Consider the following 16,183-nt stretch of genomic DNA (forward strand, 5'->3'; position numbering starts at 1 on the left):
TGAACAAGATAATGAAAGGCATAGAGAGCAAGTAAAAATCACGATTTATAATAACTTTAATACAGGACTACAATTAGAATTATTTTTCAGGGTCTTCCCTCTTGCCACTGAACTAACCCCCTACCTATTGTTAGCAATGTTGTGTAGTTTATGCACCATTTCAATGTCCAGAATCCCAATAGCCTGGGCAGAAGCCTAATTAGTCAGACAGAAGCCTAAATGCCTGGGCAGAAGCCCTAATAGTCTGAATGCTCCTGAGATTGTCTGATCTCGGAAGTTAAGCAGGCTCAGGCTTGGTCAGTACTTGGAGGGGATTCCGCCCAGGAATGCCAGGTGCTGTAGGTTTCTGTGAGGGGCGCTGGACAAAGTGGCCACTCTCTGTCAGCCTTACGGCTGTGTGTTATATTCTAAAGGTAGTATTACGTGGCAATAATGGAACCTTTACCTTTATCCATGAACATAATAATATCATTGTTCACCTTCACCATGTGACCAATTTCTGTTCCAGCTTTATCTATACATCTGAACATTGATCTATCCAACATTTTACTCTAAATCTCAAGTTTTCAAAATGTCCAGGCTGTCCTGGATAACCACCTGCTCATTTATCACAATACTCTCACCATGTTATATTGTTTTTGAATTTAAAGCTTTTAATTAAAATCATTATATTTATCTATATACTTATCAGGTTGTTTGATAGGTGCTTAATGGACCAAAGGACAAAAACAGAGAAGATTGATAGCTGATTAGATATATTTAGTGGGTTTCATTTACAGAGTCAAACAGAAGAGATATTGGTCCTTTGGTCCATCACATCCAAGCTGGACCTTTTGCCTTTTACATTAATTTACACTAATGGAGCTTCACAGATTGGGTGGAACAAAGAATTTAAAAACAGGATTGAGAATCTGGCGAATCTGCAGGGGTCATCTACTATACCCGGTGCTCCTGTTGTGGCCTCCTCTATATTGGGAGATCATTTCATTGAGCATCTTTGCTCTGTCCTCTGCAGGAGCAGGGACCTTCCAATGGGCCACCATTTCAATGATGCACATCACTCACATACCGACATGTCTGTCCATGGCCTCATGCACTGACAAATTGAAGCCACCCACAAATTGGAAGAAAAACACTAAATATTCCTTCTGGGCACTTTCCAACCAGATGACATTAACATTGACTTCTGTGGCTTCTGTTAGGCTCCTCCCTGGCCCCCTCTCTCTGCCTCGATCCCTCTGCCTCCTTTCCTCCAGCTCCCCACCCCATTGCCTTTCTATTCAGAGATCTATCCCCTCTTCTACCAATTCCTAGCTTTTTTCTCTTCTCCCCTCCCATCCACATCCACCTCTTGCTTGTGGGCCTGTGGTCCTCCCCCTGCCTCTCTCCACCATTTTATTCATGCCAGTCTGCTTTTTGCACATACCTTGACGAAGGGCTCAGGCCCGAAACGTTGGTTATGTAGCTTTGCCATTTCGAACGCTATGTGACCTGCTTAGTTTCTCCAGCTCTTTTCTTTATTATACCATAATTACAGCATCTACAGATTTTCTTCTTTAACTTGGGTAATTTATCTACTCTGTGTGTACATATGCCATATAAAAGTCTACCCCTTATCTTTGGCCCGAAAATCTGGTATTTTGCCTATATCATGTGTAAAAGTCAACCCCTTTCTTTTTGGCTGTGGCCACCGGAGCTCCCGACAACCCAAATATGGACGTTTGCCTACGCCAAGACTTCCTGCCCATCCAAGCTCCCGAATGTGAACTTACCACCCAGTCCCGCCTGGCCTCCTGCCCATCCGAGCTCCCAAAGCCTCTAGCAATACAGGTACTCACCACAGTCAAAAGTAGTAGGTATGTAATAGTTGCCCTCCTACATTTTACCCTAAAGATTAATCCACAAATTTTGACTATTACAGGCGAATGTATGGTATCAGATTTGATCTGCCATTCTTTGGAATCACAATGGACTTAAACTCCATTCACCTTACTTGGTCCCATTTTTTCAGAGACTTTTTCTGGGAAAAATGTTGATTTCAGATCGTGTTTTTAATTGAACTGGCATCTCATTTTCATTTGTGCATGAAAATTCAATACCTTTTTAACCCTTGTGTGACTTCTTTCCTCAATGGCTTGCATCTTAATTTCAGGTTATCTCCATTTGTCAAAAACACTTCTAAGAAATATATGCTCTTTTTTTTTCTGTCCATCATCTCAATTCCCGTCAAACTCTCACAAACCTCAAGTAAACCACACCACAGCACTGAGAATACAAACTTGGTTCATGTATTTACATCTTTTAACCCCATCATATTCTGTTGAACCTGTGCTACAGATTTTTCAAAGCCTATATTTTTCTCTTTATTTCATGGCACGAACTGTATATAGTTCTCCAGAGTTGGGTTGCGCTAGAATCTAATCACTCCATCACTGGTGACGGTTTTTCCAACTGCCAAAAATAAGTTTTCTCCTTAATCCTTTTAGCCTCTCAACCACTCCTGCTGTTTTGAAGCTATTCTTTAAAAGCAATCCAAACACATGCTATGATTTGGTCATCTTTCCTAATACCTTCTGATATAAGTAGCTTGGCATTGTAATTTGCTTGATAATATCTCCGTGCAGTACCTTTTGGATATCTTGGTAGGTGAGAGATGAAATAAAAAGTTGAAGACTTGTTCACTGGAGAAAAGAAAAGAATGGGATTAATGGAAAGCAATTTTAGGACAAAATTATTCACCAACCTGTGCCTGCTGTAAGACTACGAATCTTCTTTGAGACCGGGGAAAATGTCTATCACCTTCCACAGTTTGAAGGCCACTACTGTGCAAAGGCAAATGGTAATGATGTAGATTGGAGCACCAACACAGTTTGTGCCAGTTTATTATCATCCGATTGTACAAGCACAACCCGATAAAACAGTATTTGCTGGTCCTTGGTGTAAAACATGTAGACACACAACCAGACAAAACACGCACACAGACAAACAATACATCTGCAGGACAAATAAATCAATATATACATAAAAAAATAAATCAATATCGCTTAGTAAATATTAAAGGCTCCGATGGTTAGTGTGAGCAGTTCCTTTGGTCATTCAGCATGCTCACTGCCCATGAGAAGAAGGTATTTCTCAGCCTGGAGGTGCTGGCTCTGATATCCTATAGCTCTTCCCTGACAGGAGCAGCTGAAAGATGCTGTATGAAGGGTGCTATGGGCCCTCTATGATTTTGTGAGTTCTCTTCAGTCAACAATCCCAGTAGATCACGTCGATGGAGAGGAGAGAGACTCCTAGTGCCACTCTTCTGGTCCTTTCTCTACAGCAACCATACTGTGCTGTGATGCAGCTGGCCAGGGTGCTCTTGCTAGAGCTCCTGTAAAAGGTTGACATGAATGGAGGCTGGTAGCATGGCCCACTTCAGTCTTCTCAGGAAGGGCAGTCACTGTTGCACCTTCTTGACAAGTGAGGAGATGTGTGTCCACGACAAGTCACTTGTTAAGAGGAGGAACTTGGTGTTCTCTACCCCCTCCACTACCAAGTTGTTAATGTGTAATGGGGGGTGGTCATCCCTCATCCACGATCATCTTTTTCATCTTGTCCACGTCGAAACTTAGTTTGTTACTCTTGCACCATACCACAAGATTTTCCATCTCTTCTCTGCGACTCATTGTTGTTGCTGATGAGGCCAACTTCTGCTGTGCCATCTGCAAACTTTTTTTTAAACTTTATTTATTCGTTCAAAAAACAAATAATATATGACATATACAGCAATTAAACATGAACATGAACCTTTTTTTATATATAAAAGAATCCCCCCTCCCCCCTTCAGCCAACTCTCCTAAGGAGAGCCATAAAAAAGAAAAAAGAAAGAATAATAAAAAAAGTTAAATATACAAATTAAAATCTAATCAATATAAATTGAAAAGTAAATATTCCAAGTATAACAGCCACTTATTAATAAAAAAATATAATTATCATGTGAAACATACGTAATTTTTTCCATTATTACACAATATTTCATCTCATTATGCCATCTATTAATATCAATCATATCTGCAAACTTGATCACTGTTGGAGCTAGACCTGGAATGCAGTTCGTGTATCTGTAGCGTGAACAGGAGCAGGCCCTGTGGCATTCCTGTGACCAGGGGGATAAGAGAAATAAAATATATAAATAGAATTTATTTTCCTGTTATTATAATTATAAAATGATAATTCTACTTTTCTTGAATATTTTTGACTTGGGTCTGTATGGATGTGCTAATGCACAGGACAGGAACTACAGGGTATTGTAAACTTGGCCAGTACTATCATGGGCATTAAGGGCATCGTTAATAAAGATTCTATCATCAAGGACCCTCACCATTCAGGCCATGCCCTTTTCTCATTGCTACGATCATCAAGGAGGATGAAAGGCCTGAAGACACACACTCAACGTTACAAAAAGAACTTCTTCCCATCCAACATCAAATTTATGAATGAACAATGACCTATGGACACCACCTCACTTTTGCCCTTTTTTTTGAAGAGGTTTTGTTTTTACATCTTGTATTTACAGAATTATAATTTATAGTAATTTTGCATCTTGTTCTGCCCCACATTGTTGCTCCAAAACAACACATTTCATGACACATGTTCATGTTAATAAACCTGATTCTAATTCTGAAGAGCAAGAAGGATGAAGAATTACCAAATTCGGTGTGTTTCTTCTCCAGTGAGTAATGGGCAGATTTAGTGCAAGGTAATGAAAAGAGTCGATAGCGCGAGTTTGGAGGGAACATACAAAAAATATCGATCACAATAGTTTTAATAATGTAAAGAGGTAAAGATGGAATACTGAACTGGAAAAAAAAAAGCCAGTTTCATTGATTTGAGGAGGGAATCCAGTAATGGTAGATTGGAAATAAAAATAGCCCAGAAAATAGCAGGAAATGAGTAAAGGAAGGTCGTGATAGCTTTGTGGTGAACTAAGGAGGAGAGAGGACATCCAAAGCTAGAGTTCTCTGGATAACAAATTAAATGAACGCTAAAATACACATTGTTTTCAGCAAATGAAAGGCACAAAATAAAACTGAAACCCACATGGAACTTGAGGAGCGCAAGGTGAACAGCAAACAAATCTCATCAGTATGGAAGAGATTATGTCCTCGCTGAAAGGGAGCCCAGAGATTTTCATATTTCTTGAGGTTGAAGGAGTAGCAAGAATGGAAGGAATGGTTAATGATCAGGGAGAACAAACATTTAAAGAAGGCATCAATAATAGACCAGTAGCCAAAATATCTTGACTGAATAACCTGTCTGAATTCTTTCATGAAAGAAAATAGAATCTTGGTGGAGGGTATTGTAAATCTTTTTTCAATTCACATTTGACATGAACTTGGTAGAGAAAGACCAAAAGTTTCTCTCATTCCTAAATCCACTTGAGAATGTAATTGTCAGCCATCTTTTTAAAGTATTCCCGCAGTGCTTCTTTGGACCAAGTTCCAGAATTTAGTCTGGTTCTTAATAAATGAACATTGATAGATTTACAAGTAGAGTGGCGTATGATTTAGAATTGATTTTATTCTCACCAGATGCCATTCTACCTCACTAGTTACCCTATACCATTCAGATGAGGGATTGGAAGGTGCTTTCAAATAAGCCTTGGCAACTATGTATTGTGGATGTATCCTGGATGGCATCAAGATTCTCATATTTTGAAATTATATTCATTCAGCTCAGTGGGAAGATTTCCCTTGAACATTTGGATGATGCCTAATAGATGATGGAGAGGTTTTGGGGAGTGAGTTAAATCATCATGGAAGATTCAGCATCTGATCTGATCTTACAGCTGCAGTATTTATGCAACAGGCCCATTTTAAGTGTATGATCTCTCATGATGAGCTGAAGGTTGATGATAGTCTGCTATAGTAATGGCATCCTTGGGATGAATTTCAGATGCAGTGATGGTGGTGGTTGGATCCCCTGAGGCCATTGCCTGATACACCTCTTTCTGTATTGCCTCATGATGCAGAAGGCATCCATTTTGGCCCAATGGGTCTGAGCAGGCTCATGCAGGAAAGCCAAGCGGTCACAAGAAGGAATCTGCAAACTCCACGCAGACAGTGCTTGAGGTTGGGATTGAAGCTGTGAGGTGGCAGTTTTATTAGCTGCTCCACAGAAATACAGAAATCTCATTTACTACTTGCCTTACCTCTTGCAAGACACTGGTGTGTGGGCATGAAATGTCCAGTTACGTTTGGAGTTTGGAATGGAACTGAATGCTGCACTCATTGGAGCACATACCAGCCTTCACTGGTGTTAAGAATAATCTGTAATTCTCTCTTCAGCATTGGAATTCAGCTCAAGGGCACTGAGATCCAACCCAAAATGTGTCCAGCACAGCTCAAACTCAGAGTATTGCAGAAGTCCATGATGACGAAGTGACATTTGATGGGACTGCCAATGTCTCCCCTCATCATTTTGGTGATTATTGAAATAGGCAGAGAGGTTGGTTAATGGCTGGAATGGCTGTTGGGAACATCTGGGCAAATTTCTATAGATTTACGAGGACTTAACTAGATTGCTTTGGCTATTCTCCACACATTCTTCTCACATGGCCTCCGATTCTATCATTCCCCTACATGCCACAGCCTACAGATAATTGTACGTCCTTGGGATGTAGGAGGAAACAGGAGCTTCAAAGATAAAATCCATGTACATAGGGAGAACATACAAATTCCCCACAAATAGTGTTGGAGGTAAGGATGTGTGGCATCAGCTGTCCCCATTGTGTTATTGTGCCCCTGGTCAGGCCCCTCGTCTGAGTGCTACCGGTACCATGTAACCCAGTACAACCTGTTGCATGGTCAGGTGGTCGGCAACTAAACCGATCCCTCACCAGGTGGTGTGGAGGGGTGCCTAGACACCTGCTAAAGAATGGGCGGACCCTCTTGTAGAGTCAACGGCCATCTAGCAGACACAAGCCATGAAGCGTGGAAGGGGCATCCTTTGCACCAAAGCTTGGTCTGGCCCTTCACTGCAACAGAACTTCACCCAGCTGTCTTGGACCTCACCATGCCATTGGATCTGGGAGGGGATGTTGAGAGCATGGGTCTGGACCTGTGCAACCCCTACTCACTTAAATCCATTCACGCACATGCTGTTCCTTTCTGAATAGTGGGGTTTCCTCAAATCAAATCCCATAAACTGACTGAAAGGAACCATGGAATGGATAGCCAGAAGAAGATTGTGCCACTCCAAATCTTCAAAATGCAGGTGGGATATTGTCACATTCTATAGCTTCTGTTGTATGAATCAATAATCTTTTCATGACCTTATGTGGAGTGAACTGAGTTTGCTGGGGATCTCAGAATGAGATAGAAATGAGTTAGCCACTCAGAGAAATTTGACTGAAGATGAGTGAGAATGACTCAACAACAATTTTTGCACATATGTTGGGCTTTGCAGCCTGAGGATAAAACTGTTCATGGCACACCCCTTCAATCAGCTTTTGACCTTTGAACATCAATCATGAAAGGGTCAGGCCATGCTTTGTGTTTCAGTGAAAAAATAAAGGAAATCATGGGCTTACTGTGAATCAACAAGACCTTCATTTTTTTTCTTTTGTCCTCCATGGTGTTCCATGGTGTTGGCATGTGACATGTCCAGTGGTGAACAATGTACCCTTAGACACTGGTCTCAAATTTTCATTCACGCATGAGTGGCCTGCTAATGGAACTGATGACATACAGAGGCAGCGTTTTCTCAATGCCAGAGTAACCTCCTTCAACCTCAAGGAAAGGACGTACCCAAGCAGGTTCAAGCACTGGGATCCTGCTTCTGGAAATACACTTAACATAGTTTACTGACGTCCAGTTTTCAGGCCTCTATTCCCCCTTCCCCTATACCTGGGATGATTCAACTCTGACCTACCAACTCTATCAATCTACCCACCAACTCTCCACCAGTCTGATCTATAGTAGCCTGTCATCAGCTCATTCTGCTGATAACTCCCTGATCAAGCCTCCCTATCATTCACAGCATGAGGACAATTCCTTTCTGTTGCCTTCTTTTCACTCCAGCCTCATCCTTACCCTTTTCCCAATTCCTGAAAAGACTCCCATTCATCATTGCACTCCATTCACTCCAACCCTCAATCTCAGCATGGTCTGGTCTCAGACTTCCCCGATTTTGTTTGGGTGGACTGCCAATGGCAAAGAGTGAAGCCTCTTCCACCATATGAACACCTTGAGCCACACAGGTCCCTGAGCTCTTGAATAAGTCACTTGTTGAATTAAAGCACACAGACAGCACATTGTTCCCACATAGGTTCCATTCCGTGTCCAATATTCTATTAGGCCAATTTCAAACTCTTGTGTTGGCAAATAGGTTTGAACTATTTGCATATATTATGGTATAACTATGGGAAACAATTTTCCAAGCACCATCTAAAATATGACACATCTTGGAAGGCAATTGATTAGGAAGGACCATTATATAACATTTTAGAACCAAAGCAAGTATCAAGCACAAATAGCAGGAGTGTTGCAGTAGACTTAGTTGAGCTTTCCTTTCTTGTAGCAATGGTTGTCCAACAATCAGGTTGAGAAATTGAGGAGGCTTCCTTACAGCTGATAGGCATTGTAGCTTTGTTTCCCCAGCTACTTTATGACAGGGGAAACCTCTGAGCAAAGTAAATCGAGGAAACATCATTCATATTCTCCACCTAATGCTGATATAGCATAAAAAGGAGGATATTGTTTTTACCGAGCACATGAAAAGGTTTTTTTGACATACAATGCACCGTTTCAATCAATTTGTGCTCAATAAGTTGAAGACCAATAGATGAATGGAGTTTAATACATGAATAATTAGTTCTGATTCTAGAAATGAAGGAAGCATGTTAACCTCTTGGCTACTTTAGTATTTCTCAACCTGTGGTCCATGAACATTGATGATTCATAAGTTTGTTTTAGGTAGTTCACAAATATTACTGAAATAATAAACAATTTGAGTTGCTTGAGATTGAGTGTTGTGTGATTGGTGAACTAACTGCTAAGGGTGCCAATTTTCATATATTTTAACCTATTTATTTCCCCTTATTTATTTTTTTTGCCAGTTCCTTGAATTCCGGACAACGGGAATTTTACTGCAGCCTGTAAAACAAGGTTGTCAATTTGACAACAAAAACAAATGATCAAAAATCTTTCACCAAAACAAAACAAAAACCCCTTTTGTCTGGGAACGACTGAATATCAACAGTTAGATCACTGGTAGTCATGGGTTTGTTATATGTGGCCTGGGATAAGTAAAGGAATAGAGGTTGATTTTGTGTGAAAAAACGTTATGAATCATGAGGTTAGTTCATTGGGGAGAACTCCCATTTTCTTTAAATAGTGTCAAAGAATATATTGCATTTATCCATGTAAATAGAGAGATTTGGTATTTAACATCTCACCTTAATAATGATGAATCTGACAATACAGCAGTAGTTCAGTGTCATGCTGAATTAACAGTTTTAAATCAAGAATAACAGAACAGAACTCTGAAGTGAGGCAGCGAGTGGAGTTCCTGCCCCTCACCACCACCATTTAGATTCACTCAACCTTGGGTGCTGTGATTGAGGAGTTTGCATGTTCTCTCTGTGACTGCATATGTTTCTATTACACCCTAAACACAATCTCCTGGTGGAACTCAGCTGGTGAAGCAGGCTTTGTGGGAGGATGGTCGATGTTTTTCTCTCATCGGTGCTGCTTGATTCACTGAGTTTGTCTGGCAGGTTGTGTTTGGCTTCAGATTCCAGCATCTGCAATTTCCTGTGTGGCTCCTGGGTTGGTAGGTTCATTAGCCCCTGCAAATTGATCCCAATGTATTGGCGATTGGTAGAATTTGGGCAGGTATGTAGGGAGAAGAGATTACAGGGAGAAATTATTAGGGGATTGTGATTGCTCAATGAATGAATGGCATTTCCCTTTATCATAAGGAAATGTGGTATAATAAATATGGTGGAAATGCAGAAAATACACAGCAGGTCAATAGGGTTATAGGTGTTTGATAAGGAAGAGCTAGATGGTTGTGGAGTAGGTTTACATTGGTCAGCACTGCATCATGGGCCAAAGGGCCAAGTCGGAGACCAGACCATGCTGTGATTGTGGTATTGAGTGAATGAAACACAATATATATGGAAAGAGGAACAGATCAATTATGTCTTTAAATATGTGCCCAAATCCTGAAAGTGTGGAGATGGGAAGTAGTAGACCTGGTGAGCCTTCAGAACTATAGATATTACCTACTGGATAAACCTGACATAAAAGCAATTGAAGGGGGAACAGAACCAATGGAAAAGTAATCAATGTTTACACCCATCCGCTCGAAGGAGAAATTCTCATTGTTTTCTAGTATTAGTTGAATGTTAGCAATGTTATTAATTATATTTTAAACTGTTTTAGCCTTTCAAAGGCAATTTTAACAACCAATTGAAGACAATGAAAGAAAATGTTATTTTAGCTGTTGCAAGAGAAAAACCTTTATTTTGACTTGCCTTGTTTGTCCTTTCTTACCGTTCGTTTTCAATTTCCTTGTCAACTAAATCTCATCACTCTGATTGTCATCAGGTAACATCTGTTATTAATTTTGCCCTCTGAGCATATAGAGCCCTTGTCAGCAGAAGAGAGTTATTTCCATGGATACACAGTGCAATCTGTCAATGAATAATTCCAAGATAAATATTTTCTTAGTGTCTGTCTTCAGTCTGGTTTTGTTTGACGTTGCTGTAAAACTACATACAAGTAGGCAAATAAAAGCTACTGAACATCTATTTTGATTCCTCTTACTTTCTATATGTCAAAGGTGTTACTGTGGACCCTCGCATAGGCCCTAACCTTACCTGCTCTTTTCTTGGTTCTGTGAACAAAACTGCCCAAGCACCACTCCCCAACTTCTTCTCTACTATATCAATGACTGGATTTGTGTGCCTCTTGCATCCACACAACTTTGCTACTAACTTCTGCACTACCCTCAAATTCATTGAAAAAGAAGTGTGCCACCGTGGAGTTTGTATGTTCTCCCTGCGACTGCATGGGGTTTCTAGCAGGTTCACCGATTTCCTACCACATCCCTAAGACATGTAGGATGTAGGAAGTAAAACACCTAGTCCATCTGTCCTTTTCTCTTCTTTTTTATATACAGTAAAATCCCTGGTATCCGGCACCCTCGTGGATCGGTAGATACCGATAAGTGAATTTCTCGGTTGCTTGAGACTACGTGTGGCATGAATTGAGAACTAACAGTGAGCCGTGCCAATTTTAAAGTTCCGTATTTTCTACTCATTTATTTTCATTGCAGATGGCTTGAATTCTGGATAACAGGGGTTTTACTGTAACTAAGAAGCATTATCATCTGTTTTCTTTGTTCCTTGTCAATTTACTCTTGTACGGTTAAACCCCTGGTATTCAGCATCTATGGGGATTGATAGATACTGGATAAATGTATTTTATGGTTGCTTGAGATTTCATGTTGCATGATTAGCGAACTACTGCCAATTTTAAACACATATTTTTTAACTGTTTATTTTTTCCAATATTTTTGCTGATTGCTTGAGGCTGCCAGATGCTTGAATTCCAGATAACAGGGGTTTTACTGTATTCTGTTTTCCTCCCCTTTGTCCAATATCTTGGACCTTCACTTCTAAACTCTAAATATGTTCATAATCCTCGAGTTCTGGCATTTGATTCAATAGTAGCTTCAATTTCTCCTGGCACACTCAGATCGACCACTTTTCCTTTTGGGTTTTTGTGTTTTAAAAGAAAATTTCTTTTTCAAATCATGTATTATTTCTTTAAATGCCAGCAATGCTTGTCCTTTAGTCAAATCAAATCACATTTATTTGATGTTCATACCATAAACCTTGCAGTGTACAGTGAAAACATGAGACAGTGTTTCTCTGGACCATGGGGCTGGTTATTAACATTGATAAATTACCTCAGAAACTTTTTTATAAATAACATATCCCTTATAAATATCACATTACAAATGCTAGCCCTGTGTCCCCAGAGTTCAGAAGCCTCACTGCTTGGGGGAAAAAGATGTCTCGTAATCTGGTCATGAGGGCCTGAACACTTTGGTCATGTGTACTCAAGTGTAATTTTCTGATCAATGTCAACCAATTTAAAATAGCCTTTTGCCCAGTCAATTCCTACTTTATTTTTCTCTCTTTTGATTCTGCCTAAGTGATCTCAACCACCTGCCAAGCTAACATGAATCCTCCTCAAACGTACTTTTGAGGATATTTGTCTGGAGCTCCCTAATGTTTTTCATTCCATAAGCTGATAGATATCTTCTTTTGGTTGATACATTTCACTTAGATAACTTTCTTTGATCAGAGTTTCTTTTTATACATTAATTGGACGTTAGATAAAACAACAACCCTCCCTAGACTTGATTGTGCACCATTTCTCATGCAGAGGTCATAGTTTCCGAACATTTGTAGGGCCAAAGATTGACAATCACATGAATTAATTTTGTAGCGTATGCAATACACTAGCAAGAAATTAGCTTGATTTATTGTTTGTGAAAAATGAATAAATCTTTTATGAGGTTACATATGCCATTTTTGTATCTGAAGTACTAAAATGCATTCCAAAGTGAAGTGGTATGTTTTATATTTAGGGCTAATAAATCAGGTTAGTGAAAAATTTCCAAAAATTAATTGTTTCTATTAGCATTCTTTTGCACCACAACTGCCATCGATTATTTAACTCCTTTCAAACAAAACTAGTAACATGAAACAATTTTAATGTAGTAGTGAACTTTTCTGGTAAGACCTGAAAGTACATTTAAAACTGCTATTGCGAATGTTTCCCATGATCATCAAAGAGCATTGGAATTTAATCTATGTGTTCAACTTCATAACACAGTCTTGTAATAAAATGCAAGGCAATTCCTCTCTTAACTGAAGACATGTGGAATGTGCTCTGATCATAATAGCATAATCAGTGTTATGCCACGTTGGCCATACGTGAAATGTGATTTGTCTACAGTTTAACTTTTAATCTTCTTTCTTTCTTCTTTGGCTTGGCTTCGCGGACGAAGATTTATGGAGAGGTAAATGTCCACGTCAGCTGCAGGCTCGTTTGTGGCTGACAAGTCTGATGCGGGACAGGCAGACACGGTTGCAGCGGTTGCAGGGGAAAATTGGTGGGTTGGGGTTGGGTGTTGGGTTTTTCCTCCTTTGTCTTTTGTCAGTGAGGTGGGCTCTGCGGTCTTCTTCCAAGGAGGTTGCTGCCCGCCGAACTGTGAGGCGCCAAGATGCACGGTTTGAGGCGAGATCAGCCCACTGGCGGTGGTCAATGGGGCAGGCACCGAGAGATTTCTTTAGACAGTCCTTGTACCTCTTCTTTGGTGCACCTCTGACATGATGGCCAGTGGAGAGCTCGCCATATAACACGATCTAATACTGATGTAGGAAATAGACATAATGCATTACATGGATAGAAATGGATATTATTTCCTTTCTATTGCCTTGCAAACAGTCTCAGGCATTGCTCTTGGCAGTCCCCAATGAGCAGTATAAATTTTCAACTAATTCCAGCATCATGAAAATAAATTGAAAAATAGCTGCCAATTGTCAAGAATATTGGGTGAATTGACTCTCAATTGAATCATCTTTTGCATAATTGTCTGCAGATTGTGAGCTTCAGCTTTAATCTTCCACACTTGGGCCCTAATGAGAGGAAATTATTGTATATCCGTCAACTCGACAACAGTTCTATAATCTGCTTTTTGAATGGACATTATTATTCCCTCAGTGCTGGTCAAGAAGCTCCAAACCCTGGGCATCTTCTCCCATGTCTGCAAATGAATCCTTGATTTCTTCATTGGAAGCCCACACTCAGTACAAATTGGAAACGTCTCCTGCTCACTGACTTTCTACACAGGCACACCCCAAGGATGTGTGCTTAGCCCACTGCTCTACTCACTGTACACCCATGCTTGTGTGGCCAGGCACAGTTCAAATGTGGTCTACAAATTTGCAGATGACATCACAGTTGTTGGCAGAATCACAAATGGCAATGAAGAAGTGTACTGGAGGGAGATAGATCAGCTCGTTGAGTGGTGTCACACCAATAACCTTGCACCCAACGTTGGCAAAACCAAGGAAATTATTTTGGTCTTCAGGAGGAAGTCAGGGGAACACGATCTAGTCCTCATCGAGAACTCAGTCAAGGACTTCTAATTCCTGGGTGTCAAAATCTCTGAGGATCTGTCCTGGACCCTCCATCATGAAGAAGACTCACTAGTGACTATATTTTGTGAGGCGTTTGAGGAGATTCGATATGATACCAAAGACTCCTGAAAACTTCTACAGGTGTACCGTGGAGACTGTTCTGGCTAGTTGCATCACTGTCTGGTATGAAGGTGTCAATGTTCAGGACAAGTAAATATTCCAGAGGGTTATTAACTTGCCCTGCACATCACGGGCACCAGACTTCACTCCATCGAGGACATCTACAAGAAGCGGTGTCTTAAGAAAGGAACATATCCTCAGTGATCCCCACCACCCAGACCATGCCCTCTTCACTCTGCTTCCGTCGGGAAAAGGATATAGGAGCCTAAAGACGAGCTCTCAACTGCACAAGGACAGCTTCTTCCCCGCTGCCATCAGATTCTTGAATTATCCATGAACCAAAGATGCTGCCTTGCTTTGTCTTTTCGTGCACTCTTTTCATTTATTTTTGTAAGGTGGTTTATATGAATGGTTGCCCTGTGATGCTGCCACATAAGAACAAATTTTGTGATTTGTTCATGGGAATAAATTGTGATTCTGATTCTGTACTGATGTTAATCTGAGAATATAAAGAGATCTGGATTGAACATTTAAAAATAACCATCATCATTATCTGAGAGGCTGGAAACTGGACGTGCAGATCGATGATGACCACTTTAGAAAAATCCTTAATGAGATGTGAATGTAATTGCTAAGGTCAGTAATTATTAATTATCCTTGAGAAGATGGTGGTGTGCCATTGTCTTGAACTATTACATGCTTTCTGATGGTACTTCCACAGTTCTCTTACAGAGGGATTTACAGAATTTTGACCAAATGATTCATCATTTGATGATGGAATGCTGATACATTTCCACGCTGCCATTAGGTATGGCTCAGGGCATTTTGCGGATGATGGTGTTTCCCTGTGCCTGCTGCCCTTGGTATTCTTGGAGGCTGTAGATTTGGGAGGTGTAAGTAACTGCAATCCATTTTGTCGCATACAATGTGGAACAATTGGGGTATCAAAAATCGTCTATATTCAACAAAAAAGATCACCACTTGACATCAAATCAATTTTTCATTTATTCAGCCGGTCTCATGTCTTCTGATTCCTCTGCAACCACCAAACTCAAAGAGCCTTTCCATGTGGACTGCTGTAATCTTTCCTTTATTTGCAAGACTTCAGTCAAAGCTCTGTTAATCGTTATCCTTCCCTGGGTACAAACACAAACTCCTTAAGGCTATTCTGGTAACTGTGGACTTTTAAACAAGAGGAGGGAAATTCCTGCCTAAGACAAATGCTAATGGCAGGAATTATAGTTCTATGTATTTCTATGGAAGTTCAAGTTACCAGCTCTGGCAATCATCTAAATTGGCTTTGGCATCACCTACCTGTACTGCTCCATTGAACTCATGAAGCCCCCATCAGAGCACAGTGTCATAATCAGAATCAATATTTATTGTCGTGAACATGCCACAAAATTCATTGTTTTGCGCAGTATCACAGTGAAAACATTTATATAAATCACCTTACAACAATAAATCAAAATAATGCAAGAAAATGTCAAAGCAAAGCCATCCCAGTGTTTCATTGTTCATTCATGAATCTGATGGCAGAGGGGAAGAAGCCACTGAGTGTTGTTAGGTCTGCTTTGTTCATGAATGAGTGAGACAAACACCAGACTGAGTCGAAATCAGGGTTCTTTGTTCTTTATTACCGGATTGTAACACTTGCAACTAACAATGTTAGTCGGAGAATGCATTCTGCCGTTATCAGCAAAATGGTGATTTTTTATACCCTTGGATACGTGCTTAGAACATCATCATATCATTACTTGTCCAATGACTAAAACTGTTGCTATCCTTTCCCTGATAGCTTCCTGCCTCTCAATCCATCAATGTCTCTCTTATCTTGTAAGTACAAGGATGCATTCA

The sequence above is a fragment of the Narcine bancroftii genome, chromosome 6 (assembly GCF_036971445.1).
Source record: "Narcine bancroftii isolate sNarBan1 chromosome 6, sNarBan1.hap1, whole genome shotgun sequence".
NCBI lineage: Eukaryota > Metazoa > Chordata > Chondrichthyes > Torpediniformes > Narcinidae > Narcine > Narcine bancroftii.